General features: G+C 40.2%; 2 pseudogenes; both read left to right on the forward strand.

The window, feature by feature from the left end:
• The window catches only part of LOC118841651, a 1013973-nt pseudogene that overhangs the window by 378190 nt on the left and 616408 nt on the right, over positions 1-19375 (forward strand).
• LOC118841669 lies at positions 2130-2579 on the forward strand (annotated as a pseudogene).

Below are 19375 nucleotides of genomic sequence, written 5' to 3' on the forward strand. Positions count from 1 at the left end.
AAAAGAGTTGCTATAAATATTTTTGTACATATAGGTCCTTTTCCTTTTGGTTTTTTATATCTTTTGGGATATAGACCTAGTAGTGGTATAGCTAGGTCAAAGGATATGCATGATTTTATAACCCTTTGGGCATAGTTCCAAATTGCTCTATAACATGGCTTCTTAAACTTTTTCCACTCTCAGCTCTTTTTTGCCTAAGAAATTTTAGCATGACCGCATGCATATAGTTATATGCAATAGGTATACAAATCAAACATTTACTGATAATGAAGCATAAAGAAATTTATTCTAAAGCAATTCTTTAGTATGCATATAATTTTACCATTTATTAAACACCAAAGCAAATTTGCATACTAATGAGATGGAGGTGCTTGTTCATTTTTACATAAAGAATTAAATACTAGCAGAATATTTGATACTGCAGGACACAGAGCATCTTCAATGTTTTTCAAAATTGATTGATATTTCAATTTTGTAATCGTCAATGCTGAAAACACCACTTTGCAGAAATACATAGTACAAAATGGCAGAAGTATGTTTAGGACCATCTCAGAAATCGTTGGAAATTCTGTCCTAATCCTAAGCCAAAGTTCATTTGACAATTTCATATGTACAGTAAAAACACTGCAACTCATAACATACGATAGTCTAGAATCTGAACCAAGGTGTTTCTGGCAGCATTCCTGGGCATTGTGTGATGTGACATCATGTGCAGTGCAAAGTGTGCATGTTAAATATTTAGAACCCTAGGTTGCTGTGAAGTTGTATGATGCAACATGTGCAAGCACTGCCAGAAACACCTCAGATTCATTACATGTTTGATTTCGAATTAATTTTTGGTTGTTGCTTGTTCAGAAACCTTTTATTGTTGCCAAATTTTTCATGACTCTCACATTCAGTTATGTGACCGCATATGGTGTTGTGACCCAGAGTTTAAGAAGCGCTGCTCAACAAAATATTTGAATCAGTTCACAACTCCATCACAGTGCATTAGTATCTAATTTTTCCCACATCCTCTCCAACATTTGTCATTTACCTTTCTGTCCTATTAGCCAATCTGGTAGGCATGAGCCAGTACCTCAGAATCATTTTAATTTGCATTTCTCCAATCAATAGTGAGTCAGAGTGTTTTTTCATATGACTATAGGTAATTTTTATTACTTCTTCTAAAAACTTATCATATCTTTTGATCATTTATCAATTGGGGAATGACTCTTATTTTTAGAAATTTGATTCAGTTTTTATATGTTTGAGAGATGAGGCCTTTATCAGAGAAACTTGCTTCAAATTTTTTTCCCCACAATTACTATTGCTAACTGTATTTCCTTCCATCCTATTCCTCTACCCAGTTTATTCTATTCACTCTCTCCATTCCACACCTGTTCCTCCTCAAAAGTGTTTTGCATCAGACTATCCCCTCCATCAATCTGCCTTCTCTTCTATCACCACCTCCCTCATCCCTTTCCTCTCCTACTTTCCTGTAGGGTAAGATAGATTTCAATACCCAATTGAGTGTGTATGTTATTCCCTCTCTGAGCCAATTCTGAGAGTAAGGTTCCCTCACTCCCCGTTTCCTCCGCCTTCTTCCCCTCTACTGTAAAAACTTCTACTTTCCTCTTTTATGTGAAGTAATTTACTCCATTCTACCTCTCCCTTTCTCTTTCTCCCAGGAAATTCCTCTCTCTCCCCTTAATTTTATTTTTTTAGAAACTATTCCTTCATATAGAACTCACACCCAGTGCCCTCTGTCTACATATACTCCTAACTACCCTAATAATGAGAAAGGTCTTATGAGGTACAATATCATCTTTCTATGTAGGAATGTAAACGGTTTAATGTTATTAAGTCCCTTATGTTTTTACTTTTCTGCTTACCTTTTTCTACTTGTCTTGAGTCTTGTATTTGAAAGTCAAATTTTCTATTCAACTCTGATGTTTTCAACAATAATGCTTGAAAGTGGGTGGCGCCAGTACGCAGAGGCTGTGGCGGATGGGGCAGGAGCTCTGCCGCCTGCTATGCTTGGAGCCTGGCTTCCAGCCCCGAGCGACCCCCGCTCCTCCCTCCTCCTCCTCCTCTTCCTTCTTCTCCTCTTCTTCCTCCTCCGGTGCTTAGAGTGCCCGTGCCCTGCCATGGCTGACCAGCTGACTGAAGAGCAGATCACAGAGTTCAAGGAGGCCTTTTCCCTGTTTGATAAGGATGGAGATGGGACCATCACCACCAAGGAGTTGGGTACAGTGATGTGGTCCTTGGGTCAGAACCTGACTGAGACTGAGCTCCAAGACATGATCAATGAGGTGGATGCAGATGGAAATGGGGCCATTGACTTCCCTGAATTCCTGACTATGATGGCACGGAAGATGAAGGACACAGACAGCGAGGAAGAAATCTGAGAGGCATTCTGTGTCTTTGACAAGGATGGGAATGGTTATATCAGTGCCACAGAGCTTCGTCACGTGATGACCAACCTTGGGGAGAAGCTGACTGATGAGGAGGTGGATGAGATGATCTGAGAGGCCGACATAGATGGTGATGGCCAAGTTAACTGTGAAGGGTTTGTACAGATGATGACTGCAAAGTGAAGGCCCAGGGCAGCTGGTGATGCCCGTTCTCCTTTTATCTTTCTCTTATCTCATGCTCTCTCTCTCCGACACTCACTCGCATAACCTGGTTCTAAGCCAATCCTAACTGACCACTGAGAATCCGACATAAATCAACACAAGATTTGTCCCAAGCTGCATGACTGGTCTTTGACCTCCCCTCGTTCTTCCCTCTCTGCCCTGGGACGTCCCAGCCCCTGAGCTGACCCCTCAGCCCCTACCCCACCCCCACCGAACCAAACGGGATCTCAGCCTTCATGGCTCCATGTAGGTCTTCTCCTCTCCCTTTGATTTCGAACTCTATTTGCGGTGACCAGTGCTGGCCCCATGCCGGGAGCTGCAGCAGAGTGGGGAGAGTGTCCCTGCCTGGGGCAGGAAAGCCAAACCCTTTAGATGTTCGCATGCGTCTGGCACTGTGGTTCTATGTTCAAAAACTTTGGGGGGCCATGGTGAAAGGTCTGGAGGAGTTCCGACATGAGGTGTTGGGGTGGGTGGTGGGTGGGCATGAGGAAGATGGGGGCCATCTCACGTGACCTTTGAGACTGAGGAGAAGGGAACTGTAGACACTGGTTGGGGGTAGGACAGGTGAAACAAATGAGCTAGGGATGGACAACATTACAAAACCCATTGGCTTTTATTCCTAAATCATCAGTGATTGGCTCGAACAAGTTTTGGCCTGTGGGAGAGGAGGGGAGATGTGTCCCTGCTCCCTAGGCACCTTGTATAAATTGTAAATGTCCCTACTCCCCCCCAAAAAAAGAATGCTTGAAAGTTGTCTATCTCACTGAATGTCTATTTTTCCCCTTGAAGGATTATAATCAGTTTTGCTGGGTATGTGTTTCTTGGTTGTAATCCTAGCTCCTTTGTCCTCCAGAATGTCATATTCCAAACCATTTAATCCTTTAATGTAGAAGCTGCCAAATCTTGTGTTATCCTGACTGTGGCTCCACAATATTTGAATTGTTTCTTTCTGGCTGCTTCAATATTTTCTTCTTGACCTGAGCACTCTGGAATTTGGCTATAATATTCTGGGTAGTTTTCATTTTAGGATCTCTTTCAGGAGGTGATTGGTGGATTCTTTATATTTCTATTTTACCCTCTGGTTCTAGAACATCAGGGTAGAGTTCCTTGATAACTTCTTGAAAGATAATGTCTAGGCTCTTTATTTGATCATGGATTCCAGGCAGTCATATAATTTTTAAATTATCTCTCCTTGATCTATTTTTTAGGTCACTTGTTTTTCAAATGAGATATTTCACATTGTTTTCTAATTTTTCATTCTTTTGGTTTTGTTTTATTGCTTCTTGATTTCTCATAAAGTCATTGGCTTCCATTTGCTCAATTCTAACTTTTAAAGACTTATTTTCTTCCATCAGCTTCTGGACTTCCCTTGCCATTTGGCCAGTTCTGCCTTTTAAGGCATTCTTCTCTTCATAGGCTTTTTGTACCTCTTTTACCATTTGGCCTAATCTGTTTTTATGGTGTTATTTTCTTCAGTAATTTTTTGTGTCTCCTTTACAAAGTAATTGACTCATTTTTCATGATTTTCTTATATCACTCTCATTTCTCTTCCCAATTTTTCCTCTACCTCTTTTACTTGATTTTCAAAATCCTTCTTGAGTTCTTCCATGGCCTGAGACCAATTTGTATTTTTCTTGGAGGCTTTGGATGTAGGAGCTTTGACTTTGTTGTCTTCTTCTCTCTGTGTGTGTTTTGGCCTTCCTTGTCACCATCGTAACTTTCTATAGTCAGATTTTTTTCTGTTGTTTGCTCAAATTCGCAGCCTATTACTTGACTTTTAACTATTTGTTAAAGTAGGGCTCTGCTTCCAGGGTGGAGGGCACATTTTTCTAAGCTCCAGGGGTTTTGTGCAGCTGTTTTCAGAAATATTTTAGGAACCTGTAAGTTTTCAGTTCTTCCAAGGAGGAATGATCTAAGGAATCATGTTTCTACTATCCTGGACTGTGCTCTGTTCTGTGAGTGACCATAAGCATTCTTTTCTGTGTTGGAACTGTGAGGAGGGTCCCCTCCTCCACTGTGGCCACACAGCTCTGGTGTGCTAGTACTGCTCCTCACCCTGGGACTGCCACCCAGGACTGTGACCTGGATCCAAGTATGGGCAAAGCAACGGATTTCTCCCTCAGTGCTAGCAAAAAAACCCCTGCGTTCTCCTTCTGACTAGTTGTTTGACTCTCTTACTGTCTGTGGGGGGAGATATATGGAAGGTTCTGCTGCTGCTGCCACTACTGCTGCTAATTCAGTCACTTCCCAAGGCCTGCTCCTGGTCCGCTGTGGCTGTTGGTATGGCTGGCATGGGACTTCTCTCCAGTGTCACCCAGGCATGACAGGCATTTTCTACTGATCTTCTAAGTTGTCTTTAGAGTCTGTGGGCTGCAAGGTCTGGAAACTGCCTCTGCTGTCGGTGATTCAGTCATTCTGAGGCCTGCGTTGGTTTTGCTGGGGCCTGCATGCACTGCACTGGACTGTGCTCCTCTCTCACCGTGGTGCAACAGAACTTCCCTGCTGACCTTCCAAGTTGTCTTGGGCTGGAAATTTGTTTCAGTGTATCTTGTTCTGGGTTCTGTTGCTCTAGAATTTGTTTAGAGTAATTTTTAGAGGTATTTGTAGTGTTTTGGGGGAGCTCTTAGGTGAGTCTCTATCTTTATTCCACCATCTTGGCTCCATCTCCCAAAGTGCCACATCTTTGGAAGGACATTTGCAAGCCACAGTCCATACAAAATATGGTAATGAAGATTTCAAGGGGACCAGAAACCATGCTATGCTGATTTCATTTTAAAGAATTGACAATTTTTACCTGAAAATTTTTTCCCAGTTTATTTATTTTCAGTTTTCAACATTGACTTCCAAAAATTTTAAATTTTCTCCCCCTCTCTCTCCTCTCCCTCCCAAAGACAGCATGCAATCTGATAAAGGCTCTACATATACATTCATATTAAACATATTTTCATATAAGTCATGTTGCATAGAAGAACTATAAAAAGTGAGAAAAACCATGAGAAAGAAAACAAAACAAAACAAAAGAGAAAATAGTCTGCTTCACTCTGTATTATGATTCCATAGTTCTTTCTCTGGATGTGGATGGCATTTTCCACAATGAATGCTTTGGTAAAGTTTTAGGTCCTTGCATTGCCAAGAAGGGCTAAGTCTATCAAAATCAGTCCTCACACATTGTGGCTCTTATTGCGTACAATGTTCTCCTGGTTCTGCTCACTTCACCTAGCATCAGTTCATAGAAGTCTTTCCAGGTTTTTCTGAAGTCTGCCTGTTTATCATTTCTTATAGCATGATAGTATTCCCTTATATTCATGTACCACAACCTGATCAGCCATTCCCCGACTGATGGGCAACCCCTCAATTTTGAGAGCTGCTAGAAATATTTTTGTACATGTGCATCCTTTTCCCATTTTTATGACCTCTTTGGGATACAGCCCTAGGAGCAGTATTGCTGGATTAAAGGGTATGGACATTTTAATAGCCCTTTTGGCCTGAGAATTTTTAAGAGGAGAGAAGGTTTGGTATAGTATGATTGAGTCTTCATGTTTTTGAGGGGTGATGTGGGGCATAAGACGTATTCTGTGTTGCACAAGAGGGCACAATCAGGAGCAATACCTAAATGTTACAAAGAGAAAGATTGCATTGTGAAGTAAGGTGAAGCTTCGTAGAAAATGGGACTGTCCAAATTTAGAATGAGCCATCTCAAGAAGACTGAGTTCCTTATCACAAGAGGCCTTCTAGCAGAGACTTATTGAATCAATCAATCAACCAATAAGCATTTATTGAGCACTACTGAGTACCACTTTATCACATAATAGGACTACAATGATGAAATAAGTCTCTTCCTTGAAGGAGCTTACTTACATTAAGGAGACAATATGTGCAACATATACATATTTAAGTAGACATGAAAATATGCATAATAAATACAAAGTACTTTGGGGGACTGCACTAGAAGCTGGGGGATCAGAAAAGATCTTATATAAGAGTGTTACTTGAGCTGAGCTTTGAAGAAAACCATGCATCATGATAGGCAGAGGTGAGACAGGAGCATATTGCAGGCTTGGGGGAGAGCCTGTACAAAGGGATGGAGGTGAGAGATGGAGCATCCTTTACAAGGTGAGTTTGGCTAGATAGAAGTATAGTAAAATTAAGCTGGAAAGGATGAGGTGGAGCTAGATTGTGAAGGTCTTTAAATACTAGCATAACTGATTCTAAGAGTAATAGGGAGCCATGGCAGTTTATAGAATAGGGGAAAGACATGGTAAGACCTATACTTTAGGAATATTATTTTGGCAATTGTATGTATAAGATGGAAGAGTCTTGAGGTAGGAAGTCCATTTAGAAGGTTATTGCAACAATCCAAACAAGAGATAATAAGGGTCTGAAGTAGGATAGATGCTGAGTTAGTTGAGATAAGAGATTGTTAGAGATATTGTACAGGAGATGGACCTTCAGGCATAGATCAGACTCAGGACTTGAGGGAGCTGAACTTTTTAAAAAAAACATGTTGATAACTATATTTTGACGTAGTTGATTTTCATCTTATGTGCTCATCTTATGTGTACTTTGAGTTTAAATACATTATTCTGAGAATGGGTCCATAGGCTTTGCCAGACTGCCAAAGGGGTTCTTGACACAAAAAAGGCTAAGATTCCCTGGCTACATAGTCTTTGAGGTCCATTCACACTCTGAGATTCTATGTGTCTTGCAGAACAGTGTATGCAATTACTACTGACTATATTATTGGCAATATATTTATGCAAATACATAGACGAATGGGCAAATTAGAAACAGAAAGGAATGCAGAAGAACCAAAAAGCTATTACATGTATATTATACACGTTAATTTAAATTGTGAGTGGATATAATTGGTGGTGCTGTATAAAGTGTGTCTCCTTCCATTCCTTCTTGCTCATCATCACTAATATGGTATTCAAGCTCCATGTGGAAATTGACTGAGAGGCCTCCATTTCATTTTGGCCACAAGCAGGCAAACTGGTCATGTTATTAATCAGAATAGGCCTATGTCAATGGCCTGTGCAGTGGTGTGAGGACTTATACTATGATATTTGGATGTATGCAACTCATAGACTTTGTTTGCAAGTCCCACATGATGATTGTCAAAAGTATGTCCACGTTGCTTGGGGGAAAGAAAATATCAGTTCAAAATAGAGAACTACAAGCTAGACCAAGTAGATTGAAGCCAGGGAAGGGAAAGCCAAGGTGACAGATTTTGACCATTATGGGGTCATGAAGGCCACAATGAGAAACACAATTATCAAGCATGAAGTAAAGAAGCACCAGAAGTCATATGACCTGATGGCATAGCCTAATAATTACCATAGCTGCCTTTTATATGGGACTTTATTCTTTGCAAAGTGCTTTACTCATTTCAACTCATTTGACCTTCACGAAACCCCTGGGAGGTAGATGCTATTATCCTTCCTATTTTACAAATGAGGAAACTGAGGAAGATGCAAATTAAGTGGCTTTCCCAGGGGTACATAGCTAGTAAGTGTATGAGGCTGGATTTGAACTCATCTTCCTAGGTCCAGCACTCTGTCCATTGCTTGAGAGTCCTATCTACCCTAAATGCATGTGGTCTTAACTTGAAGATGACATTTCATGTTCTCATGGAACTCTCTGATTTTTTAAAGTGATGTTAATTATAAGTATCCACTTCTGCTACTGGGGGGACTTTGTCTCTGGCCATCCTGGGACACATTTGTACGGAAGGGCTGTTGGGCTTAGGTCCTAGTTACAACCACTCAGGAGAACCCAGACATTCTTCTTCTGAGTTAACTTAATTGGATTGCAAAAAGGTGCCCCTGGGTGATAACTTTCTGCTCAAACAGAGGAACCTATGGGTAAAGGGAGAAGAATGTCTATGGGGCCTCATTAGTCCTGCAGTGGTGGAAATTATGCCGTGCTCTGATGATGGCATAGCAATCACTAAGTCCCATCCTGAGTCTTATGAATCTCCCCAATTCAATTCAATAATATTTTTAATTGGCTGCTGTGTGAGAAATCACTCACCCAAAGCAGGGAACCTGAAGAGGAAGATACAATTATAGATATAAATAAGGTCCGCTGAGGCTTCCAAATATTCCTTTTACTATCTTGTATTTGTCTGGTCTTTTTGGTTCCTATGGCTACCCCTCTGGCCCAAAAATCTCATGCCATCCCAAAGAGACTCTCGCAATGGTTTCTCAGTTGGTTTCTATACCCCTTGTCTCTTCTCCCTCTAATCTATCCCTCCAGTACCTACACTAGCTTACCGTTGCCTAGATTAATTACTATTGCACAGACTGGAGTTAGATGCTCATGTAATCCAGCCCCACCCTACTTTTCCAATTTTATCTCCATTTAAGATTTGACTTTTCATGATGTGCTAAGCTATGAGCTAAGTTCCATGATAGGTACTAGAGTGAATAAAGATATGAATAGGCCACAATCCCTTCCCCCACACCCCCAGGTAGCTTCCAGTCTAGTTGGAGAGACACAAATAATGAAAACACAAGGTAGAATATGATAAATGAGAAAGAAATCAAAATAGCATTTTGAGAGTTCAGAAGAGTGAAGGATCATTTCTGGATGGCAGGAATCAGGGAAAATTTTCTGCAGGAGAAGGCATTTGGGCTGGTCTTTGAAGGAGAAGTTGGATTCTTTCGTAAGGAATATGTTGTTAGCTTGGATAAAGGTCATTAACGTACGAGCCTTTGACATATCTAGAAATTAGGATCAACCTCCAAATCAAGAGTTTGCAATAGGGAGGATGAAACAAAATATGAGCAGCTAAGGGACTACGTGGGATAGGGTAAGGGTATTTCAGTGGAGGAGCCATTTAAATAGCCCAGGCCTGCAGATTTATCTGAGGGGGAAAGTGTGATATGATGATCATAGACTAATGCTGGGTTTCAGGAAGCCTGAATTCCACGTCTAGTTGACTGACTAGTTATGTAATATAGAACAAGAAATTTTCCATCTGTGGAGCTGAGTTTCCCCACCTGTCATGTAAATAAGAAAAGGCACTCAATCAATCACAGGAAATTATTGAGAGGGTCAAAGGAGATAATAGATTGAAGCTGGAGTTCTTAAACTGCATTGTGATATGGACCCCTTTGGCAGTCTGGGAAATCTATGGACCTCTTCTCAGAATATTTTTAAAGGCATTAAAAAATACACAGGGTTGTGATGGAAATAAAAGGTTAGGGAAAATAAAGATGTATTTTTCCCACCCAAATTCACAGATCCCCTGGAGATATGGAACGTCTCCAGTGCCAGGTAAATATCAAATGGTGTGTTACTTCTCAGAGACCCTGGATCTAATGCCACCCCCAAATGACTTCATGATGTACCTGGGGGCATATCACTTCAAACACCCAGGAGATGTGATTTTGACCTACCTCAGGGGAAAAGAAATTAGATAATTGGAGAATGTGATGTCACTGTCACTAATCAACCTAATATCCATCAACAGCTCCTCCAAAGGATGTCTTAGGGACTGAGGAAGTCTCTACAAACAATTTATTTTGCTTAATTTGGTGGTTCTTGATTCTTCCAAAAACATCTCCAAACAGGATGAGTGAATCTCAGGACTAAAACTGCTGAGATACTGGTCCCTGAATTTTTAGATGTCCTGGTCTTTCTGGACAAAGGTTGCTTCCATCTGATTTCTGTTTCATAATGTGTTCTCCCTTCTGCACAGGCCCATTTCCTAGGTTATTAGGTGTTGGCGATGAGACACAGATGTGTAGGGGATGAATTTCCTCTTCCTCACTTTCTGTCCTACATTCTGGCAATGGGCTGAATCATAGCTGTCTTTGCAAGACCAAGGAAGGCAGCAATGCAGACATTACTGCTGAATCATATTCAGAAATTGAAGGTAAGGATGGACCAACTCTTAGTTGTGAGAGTGGAGACATACTGATGTAGTATATTGCAGTAAAGCTCACTCCTCATTCTTCCATTTACCTTCCCACATATGAAAGTACAGCTTAATGAGTGTGTGTGTGTGTGTGTGTGTGTGTGTGCATGAAAGTAAACAGTATTCACGTAGATATGTTACTAAAGTGCAAATTGTACTTTTCTTTTTGAATGGAATTCTCTCTTCAATGCTTTGGAGAGGGGTAAAGGGTGGACGCTGAGATCAAATCTTGTATAGAGCAAAGATTCTAAATACTAATGTCCTAAATTACAGATTCTGTATGCATTCACTATATTCAGAGAATCTTAGGATTGGAAGGATTTCACATCCTCTGATGTCCTATCTCATGCAGGGTTCCATCCACTGCACTCCTTATGCATGGTTACCTAGTTTCTGTGTGAACATCTACAGTGGTAGGGAGGTCCCTGGACCAAGAGGCAATCTGTGAGATTGTTGGGAAGTACCTCTTAAGATTTAGCTGGAAAAGTTTCACCTCTAACTCCTTTCTCTTGGAAACCTCCTGCTCTCTCAAGTCACATAGAATAAGGCTGCTTCCACTTCCATAAGAGTCCTTCAAGAATTTAAAGAAACTGGACAATCCACCTAAATGTCTCCAAGAAAAATATATATAAATTCCTTTACCCTTCTTCATAGAACATAGTCCAAGGTGCTTTATCCTACTGATTTCCTTGTTTAGAAATATGTTATTTTGTCAATTTAATGTACCCTTTAACATGTGCTGTCCAGAGCTGAACATGTAATACTAGGAGGGGTGTGATCAGGGTACGGGGCAGCAGAACTCTCATCTCCCTCATTCTGTACTATATTAGCTCAGCCTGAGGGCATGACATTGACTAAAGTAGAGCTAATTGTCCACTGAAACCTTCAAGTCCTTTTCATATGACATTGTTGTGAAGCCATGTCTCACTGATTTTATACATTTGCAATTGATTTTTTGAACCAAAGAGTTGGAATTCCTATTTGTTCCCTTATATTTATCCCCTGTGCTGCTTACAGTAAGGTCATTATTCTCATTTCTTCCACTTCTTTACCCAACAAACTTCATTTTCTTCCCCTTAATAGCCCAGTTCTTAATGTTAATTTGATAAGGTGATAATCTACACTTTCATTGTGAAAGGGTGAATGAAAGAGAGTGAGATGTATTGCAATTTGCTGCCTTACCTCCCCAGAAACCAGGCCTCCATGGACCACTCCTGGCCATCTCCTCATCATGTTGCCTCCACTCTGGCCATCATCCTTATCCCTCTCTTCCAGCAAAACTTTATGTATTATCTTCCCATGCTACTATAAAAGGTCCTTGGGGTCAGGGACAGTCTTCTTTGCTTATACTTGCATCACTAGCACCAGCACTTAGCACAGGGCCTAACAGAGAGTACACAATTTATAAATTTTCTAAGTAATTTAATTCAGCTTTTTTATTTTGCATATAGAGTTCCTTTTGTATCCTGATTCATCCAATATATTAGCTATCTTTCCTCATTCCATTCCAACTATAAATTTTATGACTATTTTTTTCATGCAAATCATTGACAATCATGTTGAACAAGGCAGACCAAGAACACCCTTAAAGACCTTCACCTGGGTTGAAATGTATCCTTTTGTAAAGCTATGTTGAAATTGGACCACTTTTATGTAAGAATGGGATTTCAATGTAGAATGCTGCATCGCCTGAGTGGCTTGTTGAGTTCCATTACTTCTTGATTCTGTATGAATGTTAATTACGTGGATTTTTTAGAGGACCCCAATGTTTGTCAAGCAGGATTTCCTGAGACTACAGTGTGGTTGTGTTCAGTGTCATAGGGTTCAATATGTAGAATGCAGTTACTGAGAAGGGATCCCTGGCATTAAATAATAATTTCTTGAGAGTAATGGAGGTATTACTCTCAGAGATTACAGAATCGCAAAATCTCTTTATTTGAACAAGGATCTCTTCTGCAGATGATTAAAGCTGCTCTGCTTATTCTCTACATTTTGTCTCTCCAGGTAAGGATTCAGAATCCCTTTGGTTCCTATAGCCTTGAGGACAGATATATTCCTCTCCTTATTTCCTAAGCCCTTCTTTGTCATAAAATACTGAAGGCAGCATATTCTCAGCACAGGATCTTTTGTGCAATAAATTACTCTAATTGTTACAGCATTACAAAATGCAATTTCATTCGATTTAGACATATTTGTCTTAAAGATCCTCAATTCTGGGTCCTTCTGTGTAGGCTATCCAGCCCAACCTATTTCTACCCTGGCTCCCCAAGCAGTCTGCTTGGTCTTCCTAGAGCCCTCTTAATTTATCCCCTACCAGCAAAAGCAAAAGTTAATCCCCTGGCTTCCCAAGCAGTTTCCCCTTATGGTTCACAACATTTCCACATCTAATATATTATCATTCTCAAACTGTTCTCTTTCCTGATCAATTGACTTCCCCTTTGCCTGATTGCTCCCTAGGACTCAGAGCCCTCCAGCCTATAAATAGAGAATAGTGTCATGCCCATAGGCCCATAGAGGTCATTTAGTCCAGTCTAATTCCTGTCTAAATCTGTAACCCCTTTATTAGTCTTATATCCTCAGTGATAAACTATACATGTACTTTTACTTGAGCAGAGTGAGTATAATTTTTTTGAAAACATGTATTTCTCATGCTGGTCCATTCACTCATCTTTCAGATAACCTGAGGGAGCCCTTTTTTTTCTGAAGAGGCAGCATGGTAAAGTCTGAGAAAACTAGGAAACAGGGAGATAACCATGCACAGAATCAGTAGGGATACATGACTATATATAATTGCCAAGTACCCCTGAGTTTATTAAGAGGTGACAGCATATACTTTCATTTCTCGTGTTAGATGTTGTGCTGGTAAAAACTAGTCCCTGCATGTGGGAAGTTAATACATAGAGTAAGAGGTATGTAGTTGTGGTAGTGTAGTCCAAGGAAGTGGGAGAAGTCTTTTAGGAAAAGTACTCTATTTGTCCTCTTGGCTTGAGTTAGAGCAAGGACCAATGTTCAAGGATCTACAGAAAATTGGTATTCTGGATGCTGGAAAAAGAATGAGTTTCATTATGTGATACATCAAGAAGACAAAAATGAAAGCAACATACATATTTTGGAACATCACAGAAAGAGATTCAATCACACAGGGCCAGGGTTATTCATATGACAGAGAAGTGTTCCGTGGTAAAGTCTTGATGGGAGTGCCCCCTCAGAATCATGGATGAGTGGAAAAATCTAATATCTTAAAGGTGGGCTTTGTTGAATCAGGCAATAGCACCAGACATGGGAAGGGCATTTTAAATCTGATTCGGAAGTGGAGGGGAAATTCTCCAGTATTGGTTCTCTGTACCAAACTCAGGTGGAGAATTTCCCTAATTGGCATAGGCAATCAGCTGAAGGTCCAAGTTGGTAACAGGAAATTTCTGGAGTGGATGTGTGTGCAGGTGTCTAATTAGGAATTGAGGTTATTTACATGTTGGATGAATGATAAGAATGAGTCAAGTCAGTAGAAAAGTATAGGCTGCTATTGCTCCCATGATTATGGTGATTAGGAGTCCATATTAGAGTCACATATCACTTATAACTGCAATGTATCTCAAAAATCACACTTGTTACAAAGCATAACCATGTATACCAAGGAGAGAGAGAAGACTTTCTGGAAGCCTAGATCCTCAGTGATTTTATGAGAAAGTTAACTTGTGAGAAGGCTGGGTTCTGGCATCCCTGGGAGGCACTGTCTATGTGAGAGTGAATGCATGTGGTCTGGTGCTCTCCTCTTCATTCCAAAATAACATCACCATGGTAACAGTTGTTTCTGAACTCCTCTAGTCTTCACAAAGGAAACGATAAACAGAATAATAGGTAGTAGCATTTATATAGTGCCTTAAGGTTTACAAAATACTTTACAAATATTATTTTATCTTCACAGCCCTAAAAGGTAGATGCTATTATCTCCATTTTACAGAAAAGAAACAGGGTTTGAGCTTCTTGCACAGGATCACATAGCTAGTAAGTGCCTGAAGCAGGATTTGAACTCAGGTTTTCTGACTCTAGTTCTAGCATTCTATACACTGAACATTTATCCAGTTACAGGGAAGGGTGGTATACAGAATGGAGCTATGTAAGGAGACATTGAGCTTGGAACAAGAGTGGAGTCAGCCTTACTGTGAGTGGTCCATGACAGTGGTTAGTAAACTTGTCTTCCAATCTGGAAATATAAGGTATAATTTTTCTGCTTATCTTATAATACACCTGAGCACTGTACTAGTCACTCAAAGGGATGGAACTCTCACTGTATGAGAGCTCTAAAGCAAGTGATATGTATGGTTCCAGAGGGAAAAAGATTATAACCAAATGCTGGTGGAGAGGAAGAAGAGGAGAGGATTAAGGAAAGTTTCATGAGAGAGGATCTGAGCTTTCCCCCAAGTGATGATTGAGAGTTAAAATACTAGAGATAGATTCATGGAAGAGCACAACAGCATGAGCAAACACATGGAAGGTGGTTAGTGCAGCATATGGAAGAGAGATGGAAATCATTCTACTTTGCCTAAAGCAGAGTGGATGTAGAGGGAATGAGCATGTGATAAAGAGATATATCAATGAAGCAAGGAAGCATTTATTAAATACCTATTGTGTGCTAGGAACCAGGAATACAAGGACAGAAGGAAATAGTCCCTTCCTTCAAGGAATGGACAAGCTAGTCCGAGTAGATAACTATTTGACTCTATTTACTTGTTGCCTCTCACTCCCAGCAAACTGCCTTCCTCAACTGAAACTATTCCCTCCAAAGTTATCAATAAATAATGGCAAAAATCCCCAATAAAACAATTTTCATCTATATAATGATTTAGGATTTGCACCTTATAATATTATCTCATTTTATCCTGACAATAACCCTGGAAAGCAGGTGCTATTATTCTTATTTTGCTAATGAGGAAACTGAGGCAGACAGAGTTTAAATGGCCAAAGTCATATACCTGGTAAATAACTAAAGTTGGATTTGACCTCTCTTCTTCCTGATGCTAGGTGTTCTGTCCACTGTGCCACCTAACTGCCTGAGCACCTCTTAATTTTCAAATCCAATAGCCTTTATTCAGTCTTCATCCTTCTCAACTTCTCTATAGATTTTGGTACAATATTCTCCTGGATATTCTCTTTTCCCTGGGTTTTTATGATCCTGTTCTTGTCTTTAGAAATCACCTTCCCCAGAGGACACCTACAGGATGCTGTTCTTCCCTTATGGTTTTCAAGAGGCTTCTGGTGACTTGGTCTGTGGTGGCTGAAACCCCAAACACCCAGCTTAATAAAGGCTTTTCCATGCATTCATTTACTCTCCATACAGACACCATTTTTTCCAAAGCACAACTCTGACCATGTAACTTCCCAGCTCAAGAGCCTTCAGTGGCTCCCTATTGCCTCTAGGAAAAAAAAAAACTGTGGCCTCACTTGCTTGGAATTTAAAATGCTTCTTAATTTGTCTCCAGCCTATCTTTCAAAATTGAACTCTAATTTATTTCCCTCAAATACCACAAAATTCTAATTTTTCCTATGTGTGTTATTCCATCTCCCACTTCCATAATTTGATAAAAGTTGCCTTCAATGCTTGGAATGTTCCTTTTCTCAAGTTCTATCTCTTGGAAACTTTGATTCCCTTTTTAGAAACAATTCATGTACTACCTCCTACCTGAACTTTTTATGATTACTCTCCCCAATTCAAGTTGTGTGTTATTCTGCATCTGAGATTTTGTATTTTACGTACTTTGTATTTACTTCTCTGTGTATATATTGTATAGAAGTTCCCTGGGGAAAGGGATGATTTTGTATTTTTTGTTCCTATCTAATGCATCTTTATTAGGGGCTTTAATATAGTTGTTGAACTGAACAGGGAGCCTTTGAACAGAGGATTTAAAATATTATGTCTGTACATAGAGGAGCTTAATCAGGAAGTAGTAAGAAGGACATTTTTCATGGAAAGAAGTGATTGGAGGCAAGAAGAAAACTTATGGGGCCACCAAAATAGTTTAGGTAGTTTGTAATGAGGTTTTAGAGGTAGGTTAGTAGTACAGTGAATAGAGTCAGGAAGCTTGAATTCAAATTCAACCTCAGCCTCTTCCTAGCTATGTGATCCTGGGAAAGTCACTGCACCTTTGTCTGCCTCATTTTGGTCAACTCTAAAATGGGGATGACTACTACTTACTTCTCAGGATTGTTGTGAAGAACAGATGAGATAATATTGGAAAAGTCAGCATAGTGCCTAGATTAGAATATCTACTTAAAAAGATTTCTTTCCTTCCTTCTGTACTAAGAATGTAGCAGAAAGGAGATGAAGGAGGTGAAGAAGATTGCAGAGGGGGAACCAAAAATACTTGCCAACTGATTGTGGAGATAGTAATAAATTAAAGATAATGAAACTTTTGCACATGAAATAGTAGGTAAATTCTGGTTCCAGGGACAGAAATGGGGATCTCAGCAGGGGAAGTATGTTGTGGGGAAAAGGAATTTGGTTTGGGCATGGTGAATATGAACTCCAGTGGAGATGAGGATGTTTCAAAGGCAGTCTGAAGTAGTTACCTGACATTCAGAGGAAAGCTCAAGAAAAGAGTTATAGATGATATTTGTAGGTAAAAGAGTATCTGAGAATGCTGAGAATGAAGAAAAGAAGATCTAGGAAAAATAGTAGTTTAGTAGGGTGAACAGAATCCATGTAGCAAAAAGTTGAGAAAAGAAGTAGAGGAAGTAGTGACATCTGCTATATACTATTTTTACTCCCAAGAAATGTAGCTGAATTGGAGGAGAGAAATGAGATGGTGGATGAATTGTTTAAAAGGGCAAAGGAATTTGATTTTTTTAAGAGTTTGGGAGATCCGAGAATCTTTACAAACATATGGAGAGGAAAAGATTGAAGATTGAAGGACTAAGTCCCTGAAGTTGGTACAATAATTTGACAGCAATTTACATTTATGTAGTACACTTCTGGGAATTGTTAAGGAAATATGAATACTAGAGAGGGACATCTAAGGGTCAGAACAGATATGGCCCACCCTTATCTCATGGCTGACAGGGTGTATGGATAAACTAGACATTCCTGTCCTAAGAGATTTGGGGTGGGAAGTAGATAAAGAAGCTTTAGAGAGCAAGCCAGTCAACATGGCGGACCAGCACAAAGGGCCTAGGGCATAGTTACTGTGACCAGTAGCATATGTGTTTATGACTCAGAGAGAGGAAGTCATGAGGAGGCAATACTAGCCACTGGGGAAAAATGATGATGATGATAACAACAACAATAGAGGGAGAAGGAGAAGGACAGGATGAAGGAAAAGGAAAAAGAGAGGGAAGAAGGGAGGAAAAGGAGTGGGAGAAGATTATAAGGGAATACTGGAGGGGAGAAAGACAGTTCATAATTGCAGTGTTTTTCCATACAGAAAAATCTTCTCTGGTTGGGGGCTTGAGCTATAGAAAGATAATTATTAAGTTTTCCAACTGCACAAAGCAAAGAGGGAAACTTAGACCTTTATCCTACTAGGCAAATGAGTTAGCAGTTTTGGCTATAAATAGCTGGCTGGCATTAGGAGGCAGGGCCTTGACCACTTCTATTTCCATTGTTTTCTGTTGCCCAATTTGAAAAGAAAAAAAAACTTTTCTAGTCAGGAGGAGCTGAGGAAGTAGCTGGACAGGCATAGCCCCACAAAGTAAAAGGGGAAGAGAGTGACTGGGGAGGAGCAGTCCCATTTGTACAAAGGTGGTGGCAAGTAGGAGCGAGTGATAAACCTTGCTCACTTGCCCAATGCCACTCTTCAGACTCTGCTAGATTTAAATAGCACTCTAAGTTTTATAAAGTATTATCTTCATAACTATGAGATAGTATAAATTTTTTTCCCATCTCATAAAGGAGAAACTGAGAGGCACAGAGAGGTGCCAGGTGACTTGTCCAGCTATACAGTAAGAGAGCTTCACAACTTTCCTAATTCTAAGTCCAATGCTCTTTACCTTACTCCATACTGCTTCTTCTTAATGAAATCCTTGATAAAGAGAAAGAGATCAGCCTCATGGAGGAAGAAGTTTCTTTCATCCTCCAAAACAGGAGGGTGATTATTGACACGTTTCAAGGGACAGGGGAAGGAAGTTTGAGGAGCTCTCATTGGATGCCCCTGATCTCAGCAATGTAAGAGACTAAATAATCCTTGATGAATATGGAGAATAGAGGTAGGTTTAGAGACCAAGATTTATGGGAGAGAAAAAGAGTCAGGTCTACTGCTTATTAGCCGTGATAGTATTTGAAAGTCACTTAATCTTGGCCAAGATGGCAGAGTAAAGGCAAGCACTCACCTGAGCTCTCCCCACAACCTCTCCAGATACCTTTAAATAATGACTCTAAAGAAATTCTAGAGCAGCAGAAGCCACAAAAAGACAAAGTGAAATAAAATTTTTCAGCTCAAGACAACTGAGAAGTTTGGCAGGAAACTGCACCAGGGTGAGATAGGAGCTCAGTCTAGTGTGAGGACATGCCAGAATAGACAGAGCCCTAGAAAACTGGGAACAGGCCTTGGGCTGACTGAATTAGTGGCAGCAGTGATGATTTCCAGACCTCTCAGTCCACAGATGGCAAAGGGATCAGACAATAGGTCAGAAGGAGATTTACAGAGATCCCTTTGTTGGCACCAAGGATATGACTCTGTTTCATTGTCTATACTTCAATCTGGGTTACAGTCCTGGGTCTTAGTCATAGTATGAGGAGGAGCAGTAGCACAGCAGAACTTGTAGTGACAGGGGAACAGGGACTCTGGTCACAGTTCCAGTGTTGAAAAGACTGCTTGTGGTCACCAGAAACCAGTACACT

This window comes from Trichosurus vulpecula, chromosome 3, assembly GCF_011100635.1.
Source record: "Trichosurus vulpecula isolate mTriVul1 chromosome 3, mTriVul1.pri, whole genome shotgun sequence".
Taxonomy (NCBI): domain Eukaryota; kingdom Metazoa; phylum Chordata; class Mammalia; order Diprotodontia; family Phalangeridae; genus Trichosurus; species Trichosurus vulpecula.